This window comes from Sebastes fasciatus, chromosome 18 (genome assembly GCF_043250625.1).
Source record: "Sebastes fasciatus isolate fSebFas1 chromosome 18, fSebFas1.pri, whole genome shotgun sequence".
Taxonomy (NCBI): domain Eukaryota; kingdom Metazoa; phylum Chordata; class Actinopteri; order Perciformes; family Sebastidae; genus Sebastes; species Sebastes fasciatus.
In genome coordinates, this window is record NC_133812.1 from 10,653,308 (window position 1) to 10,678,441 (window position 25,134).

At 41.4% G+C, this 25,134-nt stretch overlaps 1 protein-coding gene across 2 annotated transcripts in view; it reads left to right on the top strand.

The window, feature by feature from the left end:
- The window catches only part of plcb4b (phospholipase C, beta 4b), an 89,311-nt gene that overhangs the window by 26,465 nt on the left and 37,712 nt on the right, over nt 1-25,134 (top strand). For both annotated transcript variants that reach the window (XM_074615712.1, XM_074615713.1), the window contains one exon: nt 4,420-4,487. The gene's annotated coding sequence lies outside the window, so the exon portion shown is untranslated. The remainder of the gene's footprint in view (nt 1-4,419; nt 4,488-25,134) is intronic.

The following is a 25,134-nucleotide window of genomic DNA, read 5'->3' on the forward strand; positions in this document are numbered from 1 at the left end:
AGAATAATAAACAAACAACTCAAAATTTACAAATAAACATTTCTGACATTTAAAAAAAAAAATCAGTGACCAATATAGCCACCCTTCTTTTCAATAACAGTCATAAGCCTTCCATTCATGGAGTCTGTCAGTTTTTTGATCTGTTGACGATCAACTTTTTGTGCAGCAGCAACCACAGCCTCCCAGACACTGTTCAGAGAGGTGTACTGTTTTCCTTCACTGTAAATCTCCCGTTTAAGAAGGGCCCACAAGTTCTCAATAGGGTTTAGGTCAGGTGAGGAAGGGGGCCATGTCATTATTCATTCATCTTTAAGGCCTTTACTGGCTAGCCACGCAGTGGAGTACTTCGATGCATGCGATGGAGCATTGTCCTTCATAAAAATCATGGTCTTCTTGAAAGATGCAGACTTTTTCCTGTACCACTGCTTGAAGAAAGTGTCTTCTAAAAACTAGCAGTAGGTTTGGGAGTTGATTTTGAGTCTGTCTTCAACCCGAAAAGGTCCAACTAGCTCATCTTTAATAATACCAGCCCATACCAGGACCCCACCTCCACCTTGCTGGCGTCTGAGTCGAAGTGGAGCTCTGTGCCCGTTACTGATCCAGCCACGGGCCCATCCATCTGGTCCGTCAAGAGTCACTCTCATCTCATCAGTCCATACAACCTTTGAAAAATCTGTCTTCAGATATTTCTTGGCCCAGTCTTGACGTTTCAACTTATGTGTCTTGTTCAGTGGTGGTCGGGTTTCAGCCTTCCTTACCTTGGGCACATCTCTGAGCACTGAACACCTTGTACTTCTGGGCGCTCCAGGTAGGTTGCAGTTCTGGAATATGACAGCACTGGAGGATAATGGGTTCCTGGTAATTTCACGTTTGATTCTTCACAAATCTTTGGCAGTTAATTTGCGTCTTTTTTTCTCAACACGTTTCTTGCGACCCTGAAAATATGGATAAAAATGATGATAGGGTCAAAATACTCACTTGCCTAATAATTGTGCACGCAGTGTAGTTCTTCTGTGTGACCAAAACAGTGTTACTTTCAATTATACTATTAGCGCTCACCGGTCTTAATCAAAATCAAATCAAACTCGGATTTAAACTAAAAAAAGAAATTGTAGCACATCAATCGTATTTTGGGCTGCAGTAGGTTGAAGAATTGATTTAAATTTTTTACTATTATTGGACTCTTATTACTTTTACATAGCTTTTAAGACCTTAGCTGTCTTAGGTGTGACTGTGTACCTACCTGAGGGGATCCAGCTAGAATCAATGTTAGAGCTAATGATTTTTTTTGGTTTTCTATGGAGAGGATTTTGATTGGCTATCAATATAGATTATGGCTCTATCGATTAAAATATTTAATCGCATGATTTTCTATAGTTAATCGCGATTAATCACACATTTTTCAAAATGTGTTCAAAATGTACCTTTTTAAAGGGAGATTTGTCAAGTATTTAATCCTCTTATCAACATGGGAGTGGACAAATATGTTTGCTTTATGCAAATGTATGTATTTATTATTGGAAATCCAATAACAACTCAAAACAATGGCAAATATTGTCCAGAAACCCTCACAGGTACTGCATTTAGCATAAAAAATATGCTTAAATCATAACATGGCGAACTGCAGCCCAACAGGCAACAACAGCTGTCAGTGTGTCAGTGTGCTGACGTGACTATGACTTGCCCCAAAACTGCATGTGATTATCATAAAGTGGGCATGTCTGTAAAGGGGAGACTCGTGGGTACCCATAGAACCCATTTTCATTCACATATCTTGAGGTCAGAGGTCAAGGGACCCCTTTGAAAATGGCCACGCCAGATTATCCTCGCCAAAATTTAGCGTAAATTGGGAGCGTTAATTAGCTTCCTTCACGACAAGCTAGTATGACATGGTTGATACCAATGGATTCTTTCGGTTTTCTAGTTTCATATGATGCCAGTATCATTGAGCCCTTTACATCCTCCCGACAGATCGAATAGTGGCGGGGCTGAATTGCAAGTTGCGTTAAAGAAATTAGTGGCGTTAAAACAAATTTGCATTAACGCGATATTATTGCGTTAACTTTGACAGCCCTACTATAAATCTGTTCTCTATTTATTGTAGCTGTCTATCTGTGTCTCTTTTTGGATCCTACTGTCGTCTTCTCACCAAAAACACTCAGCAGAACATAAATATCGGTCTCTGTCTGTATATGTGACACGGCTTCCCTTTTTTGGTGCAGAGCGCACCCTCTGATCCTCTCCCATGACTGAAGAGGCCTGTGAACAACTCTCGGCCCGTTGAGGCCACTTGACATGTAGAATATTTGATCCACATAAGCTGCCACTGTGGGAGCGGCCCATCCACATGGAGAGGAAGAGAGAGGAAGATAGATGGATAGAAGACAAGACGGATGGAGCAGGGTCAATATTGACTGGATCAATAGAAGATTACCTGTTGCAGAAATATTGACACCTTAAATCAGTTCCTGATTACAAATTGATTTTGTTCTGTGTTTAATTCCCTCACGAAGTAAATTATTTTCTGTGAAAGTCTGTTATCCAGAACAATATATTATACTCCAAACCCTTGTGGTCCTTTTAAATGTGTCTGTATGCAGCTCAGTGCCCGACTACTCCTCGTATACACCTTGATGAGGCGTCTTGCTACCCTTCATATTAATGATTCACGGTGACTGAGAGGCACGGTTTGTTCAATTCACACCATTGTTAAATGATTACACACTCCATCTATTCAAGCACGCAAAGAGAGCATAACAAGTGCCCATTGGACCAATTGCTGTCTCCCAGAGAGACAGAAGTGGTTCCTTCTACATGTGCTTTTTACTTCTAAAAATATGTCATTTAAGGTAACGGAAACAATATACATTCATTCATATTATTAGATTATTGTGAGTAGTAGCTGACATTAACCTTAACGAGATATGTGTAGTCTGAGTAATAATTAAGAACGCCTCCTTTTATATTGTCAGAATTTCCTTGCAGTACTTAGTCTCAATAATATATTTGTTTGGTACATTGGTCCACATTTAGCAAAAGGACATCACTTTGAAAGCTTCTTTATTATGGGTGTATGTGGGATTCAGAGGGTTATAAACATGGTTCCTCTGGGAAAGACACATCCTCCAGGAAATGGCTATACAGGAAGTAATAGGCCGAGGGCTTGTGTAAATTACCAAACAATGGAAATGACGGAGTGGCAAGTGTTTCCTGGATAACATTGTTAGAATGCATTGTTGGATAGCATTATTTGATGCAAAATGCATTAAAAATGTGGTTGGGTTTCCAAAATTCCCTTAAAAAACAACAGAAGAAAACAGAAAAATGGAAATGATATGAAATTAGAATATAAAATATTTGGTAAATGTTACAATATTGTAGTCCATATATAAAATGAATGATATAGGTTCATGTAAACCATTGTTGTTTCATCCTCTTCAGAAGATGTACTGTATGATAAGCCTTCTGCAAAGCGGAACAAAGGGGCCAGTCACAGGAAACACTTTTTCATACTAAGCTTACAAAAATCAACATTGATAATCCCAGATGTAAATACAATCTGCAGAACAGCAATTTTCCCTCACTTAGCAGTTGAAATCTATCCTGCCGTCTCTACGCTTATCTGACCAAAGTTTATCTTGCAAAGTGACTGCATAAAGAAACCATTACCGCCACAGTTCCTGTCCTGCGCTGGGGCAAAGCAAGATGGAACTGTGGCGATGAGGTGACAAGAGACACAAGCAGAAATCACAGTCGCCGCTAAGTACAGGAAATGTTAAGGAATTTGTCTCGTCCTCGGTGCAGACATAAGGATAAGATGGCTTGCCAAGTGGAGGATTATCCTCCTTTCCATCTATAGCTGCTTTGTTCCTGTCTCGCTCCGTCTCTCTGTCTGTCCTTTTGACCCGATCTGTACTTCACATTTACATTTGAAGCTTTTAGTACCCTCTCTTCAGTCTCAGTGACATACCTACCGCTCAGAAGCTACAGCAGAACAGATGCGGAGGTGGTGCCGTTTGTCTAATTTGCCAGCTCATTTCCACCACTCTCTCTGACGGAGGCAGCCTTTCTTAAGGGAAGGCAGCTCCCTATTAAAAGTTTATTAAGCAGCAGCCAGAGGAATGATTAAAATTCTGCACAAGCCAAATAGGATGAGGAGCACGAGGGGGGGGGGGGGCGAGTGATTACACCCCAGTGTGCGAATGCTTGTGCAGAGACGTGTGTGTGTTTGTGTGCCAGTGTCTCCCCTAAAGGCATTACAAGCATCTAATATTACTGTATGTGTACAAGATGAAACTGAATAATGAAGTTCAGTGGATTTCTGCAAATTACATTTCACTAATTTATTTTTTGTCCCTTTTTTTGTTCCTCACTTTCCTTCCTCTCTCTCTCCTTTTCCTTCAATTAATCTCTCTCTAGAGTGGTCCAGTGCTGTCCTCCAGTGTTTCCCCTCCCCTCAATTTTTCTGTCCCTCTGTCCGTCACCCGGTAAGTACACTCAGATTCACCTCCCACATATACAGTTTAGAGGCTTTCAGTGTTTTTCAATCCTTTTACGTAATCATCAGTTCACTGCCTGCCTTGAAATGCAAATTGCTGTCACCTTTACAGTATGAAACAGAGCGTCATTTCCTGTTAATGTATAGGGAAAGGCATTGTGTGAAGTTGACAGGGTTTATAGCACATTAATGGGCATACAGTTTACATACAGCGGCGCTGATGAGTATAATGAGTATTAGTGTGTTGTTGTTGTTGTTGTTTTAGATGGATGAATGATCTAGACCAGGGGTGCCCAAACTTTTTCCTTGGAGGGCCAAAACTGGAACTCGATGGTGGGCCATGGGCCAAAATTAAACACCTATTATATTGTTAAGATGCAAAATGGTACTAGGATCCCAAGTTCCCCTAATTGAATATTAATTTAGCTTTTACATAGTCAACCCCGTAAAACCCACCTGCTGAATACAATTGGGCTCATTTCCAGTCATACTCAATTTATACATTTCCCGGACTGTTTGGGGACTCAAGCATGTAGAAATATTCAAATACACCATTTTTAAAATAGGCAAAAAATAACACTGCATTCAAGAAACTGCATGTTTTTGCCCCAAACTGCATGTGATTATCATAAAGTGGGCATAACTGTAAAGGGGAGACTCGTGGGTACCCATAAAACACATTTTCATTCACAGATCTTGGGGTCAGAGGTCAAGGGACCCCTTTGAAAATCACCATGCCAGTTTTTCCTTACCAAAATGTAATGTATCTTTGGAGCGTTATTTAATCTCCTCCAAGCTAGCATGACTTGGTTACCAATGGATTCCTTAGTTTGTCTCGTTTCATATGATACCAGTACATTCACTCTAACTCTAAAACCGAGCCTGCTACACCCTCTGAAAGACGGTAAAGTCGGCGATCCCGTGGGCCTTTTAATTAAAAAACAATTTTACTAACATCTGGCGGGCCAAATCAAACTTGATCGTGTGCCAACTTTGCCAAACGTGCCCCACTTTGGGCATCCAGGATCTGGACAGTGTAGGAATAGTCCAGCAAGTTAAGATAATCAATATGGTAGATTAGGGCCTAGAATGTCAACAGAATTAACTGTTTTCTCTTGATGGGGAAAAAAAGTGCCTCTAACACTACCTTCAAAAATCTGGGTTAGGTTTGGATGCCTCTCTGAATGATCACAGAGCAGCTTGACAGATCAAACCATCCTCCAAATAGACATTGTCAGACACACCTCGTTATATTGCTAAACAACAGACAGTTGGCAACCCCACATATGTTGCATGTCAATTCAGTTCAGTTTAAATTTTATATGTTTTGCTATTTAGAACAAAACAAAGTGCATCAAAGAAAAGGTAATGAGAATGGAGCATGTCTAGGTGTTATGTGTGAACACTTGACACACTCAGCTATAAGTATATGATACAGTAGTTAAAGTGGAATCTTCTGTCTTCCTCTGAGGCAGGATAAGATTTTTTTTTTTTTTTAAGTTATTTTTTTTGGGGCATTTTCCATTTTTATTCAGAGGACAGTGGATAGAGTCTTGGAAAGGGGGGAGAGAGAGAGAGTGGATGCGGAAAGGGCCACAGGCCGAATTCGAACCCGGGCCGCCGCGGTCAGGACCAAGCCTTGATACATGGACGTCCGCTCTACCAACTGAGCTAACCCAGGCGCAGGATAAGATTTTTTTGAAGAAATAATATCTTTGTATTCATGTATGATTACTCTAACAGGATGTGTCCTAGTAGCCAAGGACACCTGTTGTCAACAGGCTTCAGTTCTGAATGAAAACTATGTTGTGCAGAATTTGAATGTGTGAACACATTAGCATTGGTTTCATGATGGTGCCTTGCGAAATGGAGAGAAAACCATTAGCAGTTTCTCCATGTTAAATTGAGTGTATCTTAATATTAAGCAGACTAATCAACAAATCCTTTTTGCACGTACCCAGGAAAGCAATAACACAAGCCAACTCTAATGTAGAAGTCCCAGCTATCTGTTATCGCCAATTACAGGGCTTGTTTACTAGAATCGAGGGACTTGGTGGATCTGTTTTTATGGCTGTGTGTGTGTGTGTGTGTGTGTGTGTGTGTGTGGCCAGGGCTGTTAATGATGGGTGTAGATGGTCTCTGTTTAGATATGTGTCTGGTAATGCCTAAGGGGGTGGTTGTTGGGCTGGGTGGGCTAGTGAGTCCCTCTGTCTCCTATAAATACACACCATTCAGAGGCTGAAATTTGCCGGTTTGCGTGTGTATGGTCCATGTGTGTGTGCGTCTTTATGACGCCCGCTGCAGCCAGGCGAGCTGGAGGCTATTACTGGCCAGCAGGGTTGCTATGGAGACCAGCGGTGTCAGAGAGGAGCAACATCTGTGGGGTGTTTGTCAAGACAGGTTTTCCTCTTTCTGTCTCGGTCTTCTCTCTTCTCAGTCTCGTAGTCAAAACCACCACGGACTGAAGTTGTAAAGCCTGATGAAAAAATCTCCAGTCTGTCATCATTTAGTGTTTTCAAACATTTGTAAACATGGCACTTGAATGTGGAAGCGATTTTTAAAAGGTAGTAATTTCTTGGGCAATAGTTCAGCCGCCCATGCTCAATCATGCTCACAGTAGACCCTCCAGCTGTGTCAATCAGCAGGGACTCGGGGACTCTTACGCCAGTGGAAAGCACACATTCTGGGGAAGCATTTAACCTTTGCCCCCTTCCTGCTCCCTTCCTGCTCCCTCTCCTCACAGCTCCCCTCTCTATATGGACATGTTCTATTTCCACAGCTCCTTTCCCCTGGCTGCCTTATCGGCAGCTCAGCTGGGCACAAATACTCTTTTTATAGGTACTTATTTGGGCAAAGGGAGAAATCCCATATTTTTGAGCACCCCCTCCTCCCTCCCACTGTCCTCCTCCTGCCCGGTTCCCCTTGTCTCAAACTCTCAAGCTTCTATTTATTACTCATTTTTTGTCTTCCATCTTCCTTTTGCTGGGTTATCCCTCAGTCCCCGTGTCCTCCTCTGAGATGGGCAGCAGTAAGAAAAATGGGTGGAAGGCATCTTTGGGTAGAATTTCATGTGACAATTTTCTTCCAACTTGGAGATGTATCCATTAATTTCAATCCCCTTATACTGTGTGAGGTACCCCGCGGTGTCATTTTGCAGTAGCCAGCACAAACCGTGAAGTCCAAGTGGAGTTTATCTGAGGAAAATTGAGTCCTTTTTGAAATGCAACTCGGCGGCTTCTCAAACACTTCACATAGGTCAACCAGAATATGTTGTGTGTGTGTGTGTGTGTGTGTGTGTGTGTGTGTGTATATATGTTCAGTATTTCTGACCATGTTTGGGCAAACCTGGCCCCCGAAGAGCCCTCGGCAGGGTATGTGTAGCTGGGCGAACCAAACCTTCGACCCCCTAATCTGGTCTAAATGAGACTGTCACACACACACAGCCCAGTGCCACACAGCGCAATGCAGTCTGTGATGTAACATAGTAATTTAGGGAAAAGTTGGCATTTTCACTCTGCAGGCATCGCTCTGCAAAGGCCAGTTACCTAACTTCCATGCCCAAATTAACAGGCTCTTTGCAGGTTGCCCTGCACCTACCTGCATCACCTCCAAGAGAAACATCAATCCATTTATGCCAAGATTAGACTAAGCCTCGAGTCCGATACTCGCCGTGTCCTCGCATGCCTCCAGGAATATTATCAAATGGGTGTCAAATACCCTTCTTCAGTATGGACAGGAAAAGTATGCAGTGTAAATATAAACTATTAAGTAGAGGAAATTGTATATCTAATTTCGGAAAGGCTTGTGTTCAGACAAAACATGTTACTTCCTGAGCGAGAGCTAGGATCGAAATAGAAGTTAAAGAAAAGAAAGTGCTACTTCAGAAGATTCATTTTGCAGTCTTCAGTCTGTCAGAACAGACATTGTACTGCCATTTACACAGGCTGCTCACTGGCTCACTCCTCAGACACATCTACATCACTCATATCTGTGCTATTTTTAAAAAAAACAATATATTTCCTAACCATGGTATGTCCAAACACTTTTTAAAATCAACTGTCTAGACTTAAGTCTTTCTAATACCAGTGTTCCGGTGGGATGTCTCTATTATTAACCAGACACGGATACCATCTCCTCAGCATCAGCTCGTGAAGAATGGTCTTTTCCATATTCCATTTGGGGGCTTCAGTTACTCATATTCATCACTGTGCAAAGACTGAGGATTTCTAGTTATATTTTAGACTCCTTTTCCCCGTACATAATAGAGATTCCCCTAAAGATCTGCCCTAAAATGTTAGTTTGTTCCGCTCTCTGTAATTTGTCTTTCCCCAATAACTTAGTTATTCCTTGAGCACCCCTTATACTTGCAAAAAAAAAAAGTAGTTGTGGTACAGATTTTCTGAACCAGAGAGCTGTGTCACAGTCACAGGGTTGGGTTTAGTGTGCTAATGTGTCAGCCTGGCCCCTCTACCTCATTAAATTCAGGGAACTCCCTGACTAAGTGCCTTTTTAAACAGACACACAAACACACATGCATGCACAAACACACACACACACACACGCGCAGTCAAACGTGCAGTGCTCCAAATACCTCTGATTAAGATTGCCGATAACCCGGGGACAGCCCTTACCCCCTCTCTCACCTCCTTCCTTTGCGTTCCCGCTGAGGGCCCTCAGTATTCCCTGAGTGAGGAGAGTCATTGGCCCTCAGGTCAGCAGACTCCCTCTGACATGCACACTAATATCCAACATTTGGCAGAGGCCTTAGGCCATCATTTATTAGGTGGATGCTCGGTCCATTAGGCCATGTGTTAAATTCTTTGTGTAACTCAATTTGGCAGAGGGTGGACGTGGATGACTATATATAGAACTCTTTGAGCATGTGGATGTGCGTGTCCCAGTATGGGTGTATTTTATGAACTAATTTACATCTTCATCTGCTGTTCAGTAGGAATGAACCATGGAAACTAACTGACCTGAAAGGTTTTGAGTTTGAAAGTGTGGGAGATCCTACTGCTGTTTTTGAATGTGGGAAAGTCTTGTTTTTATTGACGCCCGTGCACACGGTATGTATGACATTTGTGTGCACATAATTTCTCTCTGACCACAGCTGGGCACTGTAGTCGGCGCGTGTGACTGAAACACAGCCAGTTTCCAGTATCCCAGGCTCAATTTAATAATTATGTAACCCGGGACCGAGGAGCGAGAGTGAGCAGGGTGATCCTCAACTATAAAAGGCAAAGAAGAGGGTAGAAGAGGGTCATTTGGCTTGGAAAAAGACATTCTTCCCTTCAACAGCATAATACTTCCTCATCCGCAGTCCCAGAGAAACAAATAGTGATTACAGATTTTTGTACATTCAACCCCCAAAATGGCTTACATCAGCCAACTGACAGTAGAATGTTTTTTTTTCTTTTCTTTATCTATTATCAATTACTACATATTAGGGCTGTCAAAGTTAACGCGATATAAATGTGTTAAATTAAATTAATTTCAAGTCAAGTCATAGTCAAGTCAGCACACTGACACACTGACAGCTGTTGTTGCCTGTTGGGCTGCAGTTTGCCATGTTATGATTTGACCATATTTGTTAATGCTAAACCTGTGAGGGTTTCTGGAGGACAATATTTATCATGGCTTTGTGTTGTTAATTTATTTCCAATGATTAATATATACATACATTTGCATAAAGCAAGCATATTTGCCCACTCCCATGTTGATAAGAGTATTAAATACTTGACAAATCTCCCTTTTAAGGTACATTTTGAACAGATAATAAATGTGTGATTAATTTGCAATCAATGTGTGATCAGAAACTTGCTTGTAGACTGTGGAATGTAAAAGTTTTAAATAAAACTTTTAGACATATTGGAGAGGAGAGAAGTAGGACTTTTTCCAGATTTGTTTTCTTGAGAATCTGATGTGACCTGTGAAAATATTACACACACTTTTATAGGACCGCAATTACATTTTTCTCTCAGTGAGTAGTTATGACTGGTGAAATTACCATGATTATTATAATAATAATAATAATAATAATAAAAATAATAATAAAATCTTTATATGTATAGCACCTTTCCAAACATAGTTTCAGAGTGCTTGCACAGATACAATGAAATACAGACAAAATAAAAACAACAATAAAAGAACAAAACATAAAGACCAAATAATGAGAAAACTAAAACCCGTAACCAGTGGTATCAAAACAATAAGTTACTACACATAAGCCAAAAGAGGACAATGTAAGGTGTGGGGAAAGGTGCACCAAGCTGTTGCCTTACAGAGTTAAAAAAGCCTTTTTATAAAAATGTTTTTTTAAAAGAGATCTAAAATTGGTAGTAGAGCTGGCTAACCTGAGGTCCTGAGGTAGGCTGTTCCACAGTCTAGGGGCATTGATGGCAAAGGCCCTGTCACCCTTAGTCACCAGCCTAGACCTGGATACAACCAGTAGAGCCAAGTCAGAGGACCTCATGTTACGCGGTGGCACATAGGGTGTAAGGAGCTCAGTGATGTAGCTTGGTGCCAAACCATGCAGAGCTTTAAAAGTTAATAATAAAATCTTAAAATCAATTCTAAATTTGACAGGCAACCAGTGAAGTGCAGCTAAAACCGAGTGATGTGCTCAAATCTCCTCGTACCCGTGATCAGTCTAGCAGCTGCGTTTTGGACTAGTTGCAGGCGATGTATTGAAGTTTGGCAGAGACCGGAATAAAGGGCGTTGCAGTAGTCTAAACGGGAGCAGATGAGAGCGTTGACTACTCTATTGAGGTCAGGAGTTGATAAAAACGATTTTATTTTAGAAATGTTTCTGAGATGCATGAAGCAGGATTGATTAATGTTCAGCATTTTGTAATTTAAGAACAAGAATATGGAGAGTGGTGCCGAGCCGGAATCCATTTAGTTTTGTGGACACTCAACACTCCTTACCTGCAAGGTTTCCCATAATCCATTGTGTAAGGTTGTGGACTGTGTGTGATTTGCCACAGTGTTCACTTGTTATTTCCTCTCTGTTAGACATATTTGCACCTGGGACCCGGCACATACTCTGACACAATCTGCTGTTAGCCAGCTTCTCTGGAGCAGTTGTATAACTCAAAGTTATGTGCCTCGCAAAATAGCATTTTTATAGTTTGTTTTTTAAAAGAAACATAAGTTCTTGTCTTTATGAGGAGTCATTAGACAAAAACAAACTTTTCATGTAGCAGACCTCTTCATTTTGAAGAATTCGTCCCCAGGTCAGTTTACAATAAACACAAGAAAGTGCCATCAGTGATAGATTTTTGTGCAATCTACTTGTGTTTTTGTTGAAGTCTGTACGGAGCCTGTAGCTAAAGGAAGGCCACTGGGTCTTATTTCTTCCAGTTGTTGAAGTAAGAAAAAATGCTGCCTCTTTATTTCGAATGCCCTGTTTGTCCAACAGTGTGGAGATTAAAGATTGCAATCTTCTCATCAACCTGTAGGCTAATAATAGTGATTTACACTCCTGTTAGTGACTCTTTGGGCTAATATGTCTAAGTGGGCTAAGGAAAACAAACTTAAACACGCATGGGTTAACAAACACATGGACACAAACAGACGTGGGCATAGACAAACACCCAGACACAGACACCCATAGACAGACGCAGCCACAGACACCCATAGACAGACGCAGCCACAGACACCCATAGACAGACGCAGCCACACGCACGCACACAAAGTCACACTCTGCTGGAGGCGCCACAGAAACCTCAGTTGACACTCGACAGTCACTAAGCAGAGTGCAGCCAAAATGTGGATCAATTGAAACAAGCAACATTTCAGTAGTGATTAGCGGTTGGTCTCACGATTCAGCTTTTTCCACTCACTCCTCTACTCGCTCTCTCCTCAGTCATGCTGCTCTCCGAAATCAGATTGTTCAGCAACTGTTCCCCACATGCCAGGTTTTTGCGTAGTAACACCAGAGGTGGGTAGTGTTGAGGAAAAATTCTTTCAGGTCCAATTCTGAAAATGTCTCATATCAGATGACTCATTAGGCTAATTAGGATGAGATAATGCTGTGAGGTTTCATCATTAATTGCCTAATAAATACATGTGTAGTCACTTCTTTACTTTGACCTGAGGAAGATCTTCTGTGGTTGAAACACATCAGTCATGTCCACATGAAATAAAAGCAGTTTTTCCTTTTTTTTCATGTGCATAATCTGGTCTCTACTTTTCGATCTCTCTTCATGAGGCTACACTAATGAGCAGGACTAGTTAAATACACACCGCACGCATAATGATAGCTTGAATATTAACATTACAACAGAAACCAGCAGCAGCAGGAGTAGTAGTTCTGAAGCATGATATACTTTAGAGCTATTACCATTAATACAATAGACACTGTTACAGTTCTCTGTCAGCTCAGTGTCAACACGGTTCTCTGAAGTACTGACTTCAGACCAGCGTTCACAACCGGAGAACGCTGCTATTCACGCTGTTAATTCGTCTGTAAATATTAGCTGGTAGCGTTATTTGAAAGCCATAACGTTAACGTTACTCCTGCTGTAGCTTCAGCCATGCGACTTTGAACGGAGTCATGTGGAGGTGTGGCTGCGGTAGGATAACAGAGTGTCAACAGACCTGGGACCAGCTGACCACCTCCCTCTTAGCACGGCTGTGAATGCATAAAATAATAAATAAAAGCAGGACGATGAATGCATCTAAATGTAATGGAGTAAAAGTAAATGATTTTTCTCTATAAATCCACTCAAGTAAGACTAAACAGAATGCTGCATTAAAACTACTCTGACAAGTACAATTTACATGTAACAGAGTAAAAGTAACATTACTACCCACCTCTGAGTAACACGTAGCCCACAAGTTGGCATGCTGCATTAGGCTTCAGTTGAGTTGAGGAGGTGTGAAAGTCCGTGAAATCAGATACCTTACACAGGTCACACACACACAGGATCTCCATCCTTGTTCAGGTAAGTACATGTTTACTTAGCGATCACTGGCCCCTCTTACACCATCCTGTTATGTAATGACTAAATGAAATTTGCAAAACAAATGCAGTCGATAGTAACATTGATTTCACTGCCATATGTGCTGTTTGCTCAGAGAACAGAGGTCTTCTTGGTGTAATAAAACCAACCTGTTCCTTGCTAAGGGCTCTCATTGAATTAAAGACTACCTTTATCAGTGTAAACAGTAGCAGTTTTATGGTATTGCTCTGTGTCTCACAGCCTGAGCGGTGTGTGACTGATGTGTGCAGTAAAGTATGCTCAAACATGAACCCTTCTGCTAACTGGATTCTGTCTGATAGGGCAGAGTTTAATCTAATTCACAGTAATGCAATTGAAGAAACCTGCCACCACCAGAGTGTTGTAGTCTGTCTACGATCTTGAATCAATGTCTCCTCAGAAGGGCAACCCGTTGAAGTTTGCTTCCCGGATATTGTGTGTGTGTGTGTCCCTTTTTTTATTCTGTGTATCCTGGTTGGTGGTTGTCTTGCCGGCGGTCATAACATTGGCTGTTTAACTAAACCAGTTGACCTGAGGTGGTGTTTTTTAATCTCTCTTGCATTTCCTCTTAGTGTGAATACTGGAAACGTGCCACAAAAGCATGAACACCTGTTCAATATAATGCAACCCAGAAGCCCTGCAGTACTTGGGAAGTTTTTATTGAATTTCTCTTTAAATCACATAAGAAAGATGTTGATTCTACAAAACGGTACATTTTGCAGTGATAGTTTGTGTTAGATTGCAGTGTATTCTAAGGTGTTCCACTCATTGTGCCCTCATCTTATGTGCAGATGAGTTTCAAAATGACAGGAACACATTATAATGCAGTTGAATACAACAAAATATGTCCTAGGACCTTTCTGACATATTTTAGCGAAAATTTCAAAGGGCTCTTGTAGAGGTGTAACGTTACTGTGTCCAACCTCCATTGTTCTGACAGACGGCCACATACACAGTACAGTACAGTACAACATGTTCTACAGAAGTGTCTCCTAAACATGAACCTCTCAGTGTAGTGTGCTGTCTGCAGGAGTTGGCTCCCTCTGGCCTCTCCTCCCCTTTGCTCTCATCCTAACCTCGTCCCCCTGACGATCCTACTCAGTGCTGGAACCCTGCAGGTGTGCGTGCACACTCTAGGGGCTCTGTTTTCTCGGCAGCAAAATCATATTTTGGCATTTTTCAGACTTTTAAATGAGCTTTGGTATTTTATTTGTCATGCAGCGGACATGGTGCAAATGTGTGGAGGTGTAATGAGATGAATGCAGTGCTGCCAGATAGGGCTGGTTTCTGCCCAATTGGGCTACTTTTGATTAAGTTGGGCTGTTGTTGTCAACATTCGGCAAATCAAACAAGCTGTCATTTTATGGACCAAAACTAGGGATGCAAAGATACCACCTTTTTCAGACCGAGTACAAGTACTTACATTTGGGTACTCGCCAATACCGAGTACCAATACAAGTACCGATACGAGTACTTCTCTGTGTCAAAAGACCCTCGTTAACAGCCAGTTGGAGTGTGTGAGCGACACACGGCAGGCTGGGGAATCCTGCACACAAGGCGGTGCGCCGCGACCCGCTCTATGTCGGCTTGGAAAGGCTCAGGGCGAAGGTGCTTCCTGGGCCCTGGCTAAAGTGTCACCGGGGCGGACTGTCCTTAGTGTGCCCCAACCGCATCGTGCCCCCAGGCCGGGCTCGGCCCACGTAAAAGGCGCCAGGGGTCTCCGGCGATGTCTGCAATCAACCCAACCCGTCTTGAAACACGGACCAAGAAGTCTAACGCACACGCGAGTCAGAGTGTGCAAGCAAAACCCCGTGGCGCAATGAAAGTGAGGGCCGGCACGCGCCAGCTGAGGTGGGATCCCGGCCCCGCGGGCTTGGGCGCACCACCGGCCCGTCTCGCCCGCACCGTCGGGGAAGTGGAGCGTGAGCGTGTGCAATAGGACACGAAAGATGGTGAAGAGAGGTTAAGGCACGCTGCCATAATGTGGTATCGCTGCCGTTGTATTGGAGCCGTTTTGCGAGTAGGAGTACATGAGCACAGTATCGGACCCAATACCCGATACTGGTATCGGCATCGGTGCATCCCTATCCAAAACACAGATGCAAAATTCTGTAAACTTCATTCTGTCCACTCACTCATATTATTGTCTCATTTAATTTGAGAAATATTTGATTGACATGAGTTGTATTCAATGGTCGTTAGGGATAAGGGAGGACCTACTTACCTTGACGTTATCATCATTGACAGACATGGGGATTTGTGTATTTGGTTGTCTCATTGCACTCTTTGTGGGTTGTAACAGCGTAGTTATCTAACATTTTATCTTTGGTTATTTGATGCAGCTTACAGTTTTACACGGGTTCCTGGCAAGGTTATGATTAGGGCTTGTCTTTATTGAATTGGGCTTGTTTGAAGTTGTGATTGGCCTGGAAAATGGCAATCTGATCTGGCAACACTGGATGGACGTTCCATGCGGATGAGGCAATGCAAGGCAAGGTGTTTCATATCTTGGTGAAAACCGGCTCTGACCAGTGGCTCTGTGGTTCCCCTTATTAAATAATGTGCACCGTATCCACCAGGCTAGATAACCACACAGACATCTGTTGTTTCTGCACACATTAGACTGGTCAGGTATAACTCCTGCTTAACGTGTGACATCAATAGACAAACTGGGCATTCATTGAAAAATCTTAAAGTAATTAAAGGTTCACATCTCTCTTAATCTCGTTTCAATGTTTTCTCCAAACCTTGTGCTCTGTCTCCCTCCGTCTCTCCACATCCAACAACAACAGGAGTGAGGAGCAACCATGTGCGTCAGAGCTTTCTTTCCAAACTGTCTGCCAAAGTGCTGTTTTAATTTTGAATACTTAAGATGCAATTTTAATTGCAATATGATGTGATGCTGAGGGATTATGAATATCATTTTAATTCAATTTGATAGTGAGTCATGACGAAGGTAAAGTTTTAGAAACAATGTTAATTGTAGATACGAAGGTAAAAATAATTATTATGGAAATTGTCAATTGATGCCATTTTTTTTTTATTGATTTGAAAGTATAGAAATACAGCAAACAAAAACACAAACAACAAATGCACAGGAAAAAAACAATAGAAAAGACATTGACGGTAACTCTAAGAAGGAAAAGTTGCACAGTTTTTCACATCAGTAAGGAGGTATTGACACTTGACACAGTTAACCTGTCAGGCCATTAATCATTGATTCAAATTTGTCAATCAGACTAACAACTGGTTGCCAAATTCTCTGTAAAAAGCCCCTCTCTGTTTGACATAGTGAATCTTATTTTCTCTATATGTTAAATACTTCCTAATTCCTTCAGCTACATATCAAATGTTGGGGACTTCTCAGATTTTCAGAATTGTAACGTCAGTTTTCTGGCTGGCAGTGTGGATACAGAGATGACCTGAGACTCATACCTATCCTTCACTATGCCCACTCTTTTCAATAATCAACTTTAATGAGCCTTTGCCAGTAGATTTATGATGCAACTTGTTGTACATAAATATGCAATTTGTTAAAGACCTATCAAGTGCCACGGAAGCATTGTTCAAAAGAGTGGGCCCCAGTGGGATTTGACCTCTAACCCTTGCAAGCGTTGGTGTTTTGCTCTGTGCTTTGAGGTAAACAAGCTGTTTGTGTCGACTGACAAGGCTAGCAGAGCGAGGTAATGCGTGGGAAATGATTTGCGCTATCTGTCAGGAGCTGAAATGTGATCTCCAGAGGAATATGATGCCTTCACAAACATCTTACAGAATACATAATAATACACTATAGTGCATGACAAGTTATCAGTGTGTCTAGATTCTCTGTTATTTGCTTTCTTTGATTAAAATGTGTGCAGGCAGAGGATACATTTAAAATTGAGTTGCATTTACTAGGACTAGTCCAGTAAAAAATATGCAATCATGATTGACAGCAAAATCCTACAGCTTAATTAACATGCTAGTCATTATGTGATGCTGGATTTTAATGATTAATAGAGAGCATTGGTTTAAGTCGTGCCTTTTCACCATTCTTTAGAGACGATGACAGATTGCTGTTTTGTGTTAACTCTCTTAGAAGGTGATTGTCAGAGCTATTAAACAAACGCATAAAGGTTCACATATTTGACTTTTTTGACAATTGTGATGGGCGTCAAGGAAATTGTTCTTAGTGGATGTGTAGCAGAGAGTCGGTAGAGTAGGTGAGTTGGTAGATGTGTGTGTCCTAAGATGGCTTCAGCCTCAAGGGCTGCTCTGACCCTGATAGTGAGAGAGGAAGATTGATGGTGTTATTGAAGGAGAGGCACATTAAGAAACGGCGTAGGGGGTCCACACTGTGTCTGTCTCTCTATGCCTTCCAGCAGGCATGCATACAGGAATGAAGTGTGTAATGAAAAAGCAAAATGCTTTTAGTATTTTCAGTTGAATCTCTGTATTGTTACACTTCTACCGTTGTCATCGTTGGTCTGTAGTTTGGAGCCGTCTTGTGCGTAGAAAGATTAGAGCTGTATGTTTTGTGCCTTCACTTTATACATATCCTAGACAAACAGGTAAGAGGACATGATGACACTCTGTCATATGTACAGTGTAGATTAGAGACCCGGATGCAGCGGTGAGACAGTAATGTGATTGTATGGTATGTACTTTACATGTGCAATAAAACATCAAGGACCACGCTGCAATCATGCCACACATGAATGTTACAGCACGTTTGACTTGCATACGTACACTTTGTTCCTCCTGTTATTTTATTTTCTAAAACTGACCCAGCATTAGAGCAGTATTACAGTGCAACGTTGCTGAAAAATATGATCCGTTTCTTTGTGTGCAGGGTATTTAGACGAAGCTTGGTCGGTGCTTAAACAAACATAATTCTCTTGACACTCTGCGGCAAGTGAAATGAATATAATCAGGTCAGTATGTAATTGATTCCCTATATTGTGTTTCAATGATGAGCAGATATAAAGTAATATTAGAAAGTCCTGTTTGAAGTGTGCCTGCTGCCTATCAGATTAGGAGAAGCAAAGAACATTGAATCAGAACAACGTTTTGGATGGAAAAATTATGATTATCATTTGTCAGGCTTAGGTTCCACTGCACTATGAAAGAAAAATCCAAGCCACTTGAACATTACGGATAATCAGAATGCTGTTTTTGATCTATAATCTCACTTTGAAAAGGCTCAAATATAGAAATAGGCCCAGTTTACAATAACAGGTTTTTGTGTCAAATCACTCATTTTAGTATAGAGTTTCAGGTAAATGTTGAGTTTACCATTTTGTGAATGATCACTGTCAAGTTGTTGGAGAAAATGGTTCATTCATTGGTTCATTGGTGGAACTGAATTCACTATCAATGTTGCATCCAGTCAGCAAATCACAACCAAGGGTGACAACCTCAGTAATCATGTATGTATCATCACTCTGATGTAATCGCAGTCACTCGTACGTCACGAATTCACAACAACAATGTGGAAATGTGAACAACAGTGGAAACATTGCAGAACACAATAACACCAGTAACGGCAAAGCAACACCGATAAAATGCTGATAACAATTGTAATTCCATTGCCCCAGTGCATGCTGGGAAGCCATCAGACTCGCCTAGTGCATCGGGTGACTCAGACACTTGGTTTAAACGCAGTTAAGCCAAACCTGTGCTTGTTTTAATAATAATAATAAGAGTAATTAGGTCGAGTTTAGCCCGCCGATGCATTTTTGAAACAAAGAATGTTACTCCGCTGTTTTCACTTATTTTAGTTGATTGGATATTTTCTCAGAATGGTGTGGTTATGTACAAACTGCTCTTGATTGACATCTATAGGTGGGACAACTTCCTCCTTTTAATTTATTTTCAAGTAGCAGAGGTCCACCCTCTTTGAACCTGAAAAGAGGTTTAATGAGCCAGAGTACCTGAAGATGTCTTTTGTAAAGGGCCTTTACACCCATCTCCTTTCTTCTAATCCACATATCCTCTTTATTACTGAAGTAGATTTAGATTCTGACAGCAATTATAGATGATGCCTGTCACCTGGCTTCACCTGCTCATTAATATCATGGAAACAGCACGTTGGCCCAGCATTTGGTAAATCAAAAACTATAGTCCCGTAGAGAGGACAAAAGCATAACAAACATAAAGTAAGTAGAAATGCAGATTTCTGGAAAACGGAGGTGAAAACAATGATCTTCCTCTTCAACCTCATCTCTTCTGAGACTGGTCACACAAATCAATACAGTTACAAATAATAGAATAATAATGTTTTTTTACTTCAATGTTTGACAGCCACAGACGGAAAAAGAAGGCTATGTTTGTAAAAAATCTACAAATAGTGGTCTTAAAGGGTGTCATTGGGTGTAGTATGAAGGGAAGTTTGTGAGTTAATGTTTTGATTTGCAAACCAACAGAGATGCTAGCCTCTGGTCTGAATCATGGATGTTTCAGAATGTGTTTGTTTATTTCAAAATGCCCTTTAGCGACGCACTTACAAGTAAAGTTTGATGTTCTGGGAAAATACTTTTTTCATACCCTCAGTCCGATGAGAAAATAAGTGTGAGGTCCAGGAGATATAGTGCAGCAAAACTCAAAGACAAAGTGGGGAGGACACTGCTGTGGAAAAAAATACACCTAACAAGTTGTGTTCAGTGCTACACTGTTAAAATCATTTGCTTTGCCTTTGATTTTTCTCCTGTTATGTTGTATTATATTTAACTGTCTGTTGTTGATCAGCCAAGTTGTACAATTTTGACCCTGAAAGATAACAAATACACAATATGCAACAGTAAAGCCAATAATTCCTGGTCCAGCCTAGATCAAACACTGAGACTGCAACTTTAAGATTGTTTCGAGTCAGGCCATACATGGTCAGACAAGCAGCACCTGGACAATCACTGGCAAGTTGTATGATGGAAACCATCATATAGTTAACATCTATCTTACGCTCTAACTCCGACCAGCTGTTCCAGATAAACAATGTTTTTCCTGCTTCAGAGGCTACAGAAGGAGAAGACTGCAGGAAAATGATGTTTAATTGGAATTTAAATACTTGTAATACTTTTTGTAAGCCATTGATGCAGTAGTTTTTTTTTCAGTTCAGCTTTTATATTGGCCAATCATCTTCTAGCTGTTATGAATTAAGGTTCAATGGAACCCTTTGCCCAAAAGACTCGGAGTATAATTCACTACAGTATTGCACATACATAGTGTAGTATTCTGGCTATTATAGTCAAGACCACATTCAAGGTATGATTAAAATAATAAACAGAATATGGTCTTGAATTATTATTATTGTATTATCTGAAGTTTTACTGTAATGGTAATATTGGTTGTACTGTCTGTGTCTAGTAGTCCATGAATCTTAATTCAGGTCTCTCAGAATCTAAAGTATCATCTTGTTTATTTGAGAATTAAACTCCTGTGAACCTCCTTGTGAATCTAGATCATTTTGAGATAATGCAGAGATGAAGTACTTTGGAGATCCTCATTATCCCCATAACTGAATATCAAAAAACAAAACCTTGACTCAGATTAGTTAGAATGGGGACACATTTTAAATGAGTGCATGATTGCGGTAAAACCCCAAAATATCAGGTGATAATTTGTGCTGTAAGATCAAGTGAGGCATGAAACCAGGTCTGACTAAAACAGGCCTGTTTTCTGTGGTTTCACTTGGTTAGACAGAGCTGTAAAATGTGTTGTTCTTTGTATGTTGGAGCCTTTTACTTAATACCTGTTGTGGATTATGCATTAAAGGAGAGCTTTGCTTATTGTGCCAGCCACGTCAGATGTGCCTCTCTGTGCGTGTTGTCCGTTTGAGTGTGTCCCTAGTCAACCCTTCCACCACTGGCTGACTGATGTAGCCTAATTTTAGTTTATGAGGTGTGGGACCGCTGGGTGTTACCCTAGCTGCCATTTTAGATGAGGAGGCTGGGAACAACGTGCCTCACGGGCCTCCTATCTATCGTAATTATCTCATTGTCAGGGGTTGGACAGGGGGCTCGGACCTCACTCGCTTCCATCAGCTTCCCTCGGCTCCTCACGTGCACACTCACACGTCCAGGAGCTCAGAGGCCCGATGTGGGCGCTGGCATGGCCTTACAGCACCTCAACGTGCCGCGCTGCTATTGGACAGATCTCATCCCGCTGAGGAAAATGTTATCTAATGCATACTGTTGAGAGTGGCAAGATCTAGGCTAACATCAGGCAGGACAGCACAACCCAATTAGTCCAAATTAGATATGTCATTTGTCCTATCTGAATTCTTTTGAATCCGGTTTTCAGGAATTTATAACATTTCCCTCAGATTTGGTTTATTATTATTAAAGAAGCTTAGACAAGGGTGCAGCCTATTTACACTAGCCTTCTCTCTGAGGGTTGTGTTGTTGGCGCCCTGCCTGGCCTCAGTTCTTAATCTCCACAGGAAGTGTGCATCTGTGTTTTCATTCCCCTGACAGGATGTGTCTGTGTTACGGTCCCCTGGTAGGACACCACAGATGGTGGAGGGCTGGGTTTGATAAAGTTGGCTCCTTTTTTGTACATCACTTGGTGTATTAACCCGGCCTGGCTGCTACAGCTCCGGTAGCGCTGTGACGTAAAGCAGACTGCACTTTTGGGTCAGGACCCAAAATGAGCTGAGCGAATAAAAGAAGTAATAGTATGTTTTCTCATTTTCTGATTGGTCCACCCTCTGTTTAAAGTAGAGATGTTCCGATACAATTTAATCCTTCCTGATACCAATTCCGATACCTGAACTTGAGGTATCGGCCGATACAGAGTACCGATCCGATACCAGTGTGATCAAGAAAAAGTATATAGTAGTTATTCTTATTCTTATTATTATTGTTATTATTATTATTATTATTATTATTATTATTATTATTGAACAGCTGTTTACTACTGACCATGTATGGATGTGATATGATTAATATAATTTGTTGTATGGCCTGGCTCAGGTTAAACCCTTTGTAAAACATGAACAAATGCATACAGAGAATGAATGACAGAACTTTCTTTTATTAATCAGTTTGTCAGTTACAAAGAACATAAATAAATGAAGCTAGGAATAAAGAACCATTCCGTATTCTCTTAGCTGTCTCCTCAGTGGACAGCCTGTGTGCTAATTTGTCCTGCAGGGTGCTTTATTCACACACCCTACTAGGTTACTGTCACCCCTCGAAACAGAAACCTTACATACTGTACATATCAACGTTTTACTTGTTGGATTTTCCACTGTGAAATATTTTCCTCGCTCTGACTACTGTTACAGTTACACTCTCCTCTAGCACCACACTGTTTGTTTGCTATCATCACGCGACGAACTACCTGCATCAGTTCTTCTTTGCTGCTCTAAAACAGTACTTGGCAGTGGCAGCCACGATACGTCCAGGGCGACTGCACAGTAAAGGGTACTGTTTTGGAGCAGTGAAGAAGAATTGATATCCGGTTAAACAAGATAATTTTTTTCTGAGTTAATAAATGATGGTCTTTGGATCGATGCGTAGACTGGCATACTCGCCGATACCCGATACCGAATTATGAGACGCACATCCGATACTGGTATCGGTATCAGAACAACTCTGGTATAAAGTGTAATTGTATCTTTTAATGAACATGCACATGGGGGGGTGACATTATCTCTTATTAGCTGCTGTATGATTGTGCAGCTTTTTTTTCAATCACTCTGTATTCTCATAATGACAGCCTACAGTCACCTCAGTAGCCTTTCTTCATCTGCATTTGTCACGCCGGGGGTGTACTGTAGCCCACCCAGCTAGTAGCTTTCTGTAGCCTCTGTTGATGTTGTCTCTGATCTGTGTTCCCCACATCAAAAGCAGACTTCCCCCGCTGTACTCACCACCCTGCCCTCCAGCCTCTCCAGCCCAGCCTCTGTCACACACAGCTGTCCATCTCTCTCTGCCCACCACTGTTCTGTTGTATCTCTAACGCTTTCTCATGTCACTCTCTCCTCACCTCTCTGTTCCATCTTTCTGTCTCTCACCTCTCCGTACCTCTCACCAGATTTATATCTTACTTTAAGTTCACTGCTTTTATTTTTCTCTTGCCTCTCTCTCTCTCTCTCATGTCTCTTTCTCTCCTCCCATCTCTGAAGCACTTACTCTCTGTTTGTCCCTATTTCTTTTTCTCTCTCTGTATCACCCCTCCTCTGTCTACCTCTTTGTCATCTCACCCATCAACATTCAGTTTCCCTCTTTTTATCCCTAGAGGAAAATGGGTGGTTTCTGCATGAAATGTGGTACTTCAAATCTCTGCACTAACTACACACACACACACACACACACACACACAGACTCATGAAGGCGGACATTTTCACCAACACAACTTGCGGTGAAAACGCTGAAATAAATTGCACCTTCAGTGTACACCTTTGGAGTATTTTTAGAGACTAAATTACAGCCATGCCGATTGGAAAGTATATGATTGTTTTGATTATATGTTATATGTGATTTTCTGTATATCATACAATGCATATACTGCCTGTAAAAGTTATCACCAAGAAGGAATGTTCGCCCTGAAACACCTCCTTATCAAACTCAAATCACACCTCAGAGTATTCCCATAATGACTTAATACCGGCTGAGCTCTTCGTCTATACATAGTATGTCACGTTCTCAGCTTTGCCTGGCACATTTGCGGCTGACGTAAGGAGAGCCTATATTTGGGAGGTGTCATCAACAATATTACAGTTTCCTGTCAGGACCCCCCTCCCCTCTCTGAGCTGGATAGCTTAACGTGACGCTACACGTGCAGGTGTGTGTCACATGAATCAAGTCTGACTTGCTTTTTGTGTTAGAAGAGGAGGTACAGTGCACATCCAGACCGTTCCAGGCCAAGTGCGAGATATAAGTAGACGCTTAATGGAAAATTCCACCCTCAGATACTATTTAAATGTCGGATATGCTCACCCTGTGTCGTTCTGTCCCACCCAGGGGTTATCCGGTGATGATGTGGTGCACCCACGTTCCCTCAACCTGCCTTGCCTACTTATACTTCAGTACTTATACTGTACATATTACAGCTCCATTGCATTCTGGCGTAGTGAGGCTACTGGTGGAGAGTCTGGTCTTTCACAGTGAATTGCTCCCTTTATAAATATCTAGAAGATGTCCTACTGCCCGTCACATTAACAACATTTCTAGGAATAAGCAAAGCCAAGAGTAAGTCCTAGAATTGCAAGGCCTGTTGGCAGCTAGAGTTTCTAGGGTTTCCTTCAAGCATAAACATAAAATATATATATGTATATATATCTCAACAATGTCTGCTTCGCTGTATAAAACATTGCACTGAAATACTGTGAGGTTGAATAAGGTACTGGATGTGCTTAGAGAGGTTGTGGAGGAGGGTTGTGCTGTTAAAACTTGTGCTGTTGTGCTGCCAGTTACTGCATAATCAAGTGATTATTAGCAATTAAGAGCCAAAATCAGATTTTATGACAGCAGTGATGGATTTGTTTCTACTTTTAGAAATGTCCATTAATGTCTTGTGCACTGGCCCGAGGCTAAACTAGACTTAACAGGTCATGACCTTGTTTAAAATCACATTACCTAATTTAATTATGTATTAAAATGTAAATACATTGCTCTTTTTCTGTTCATCATTTAACTGCTAAGCTCTTTTTTTGTGTGTTGCTTACTATAT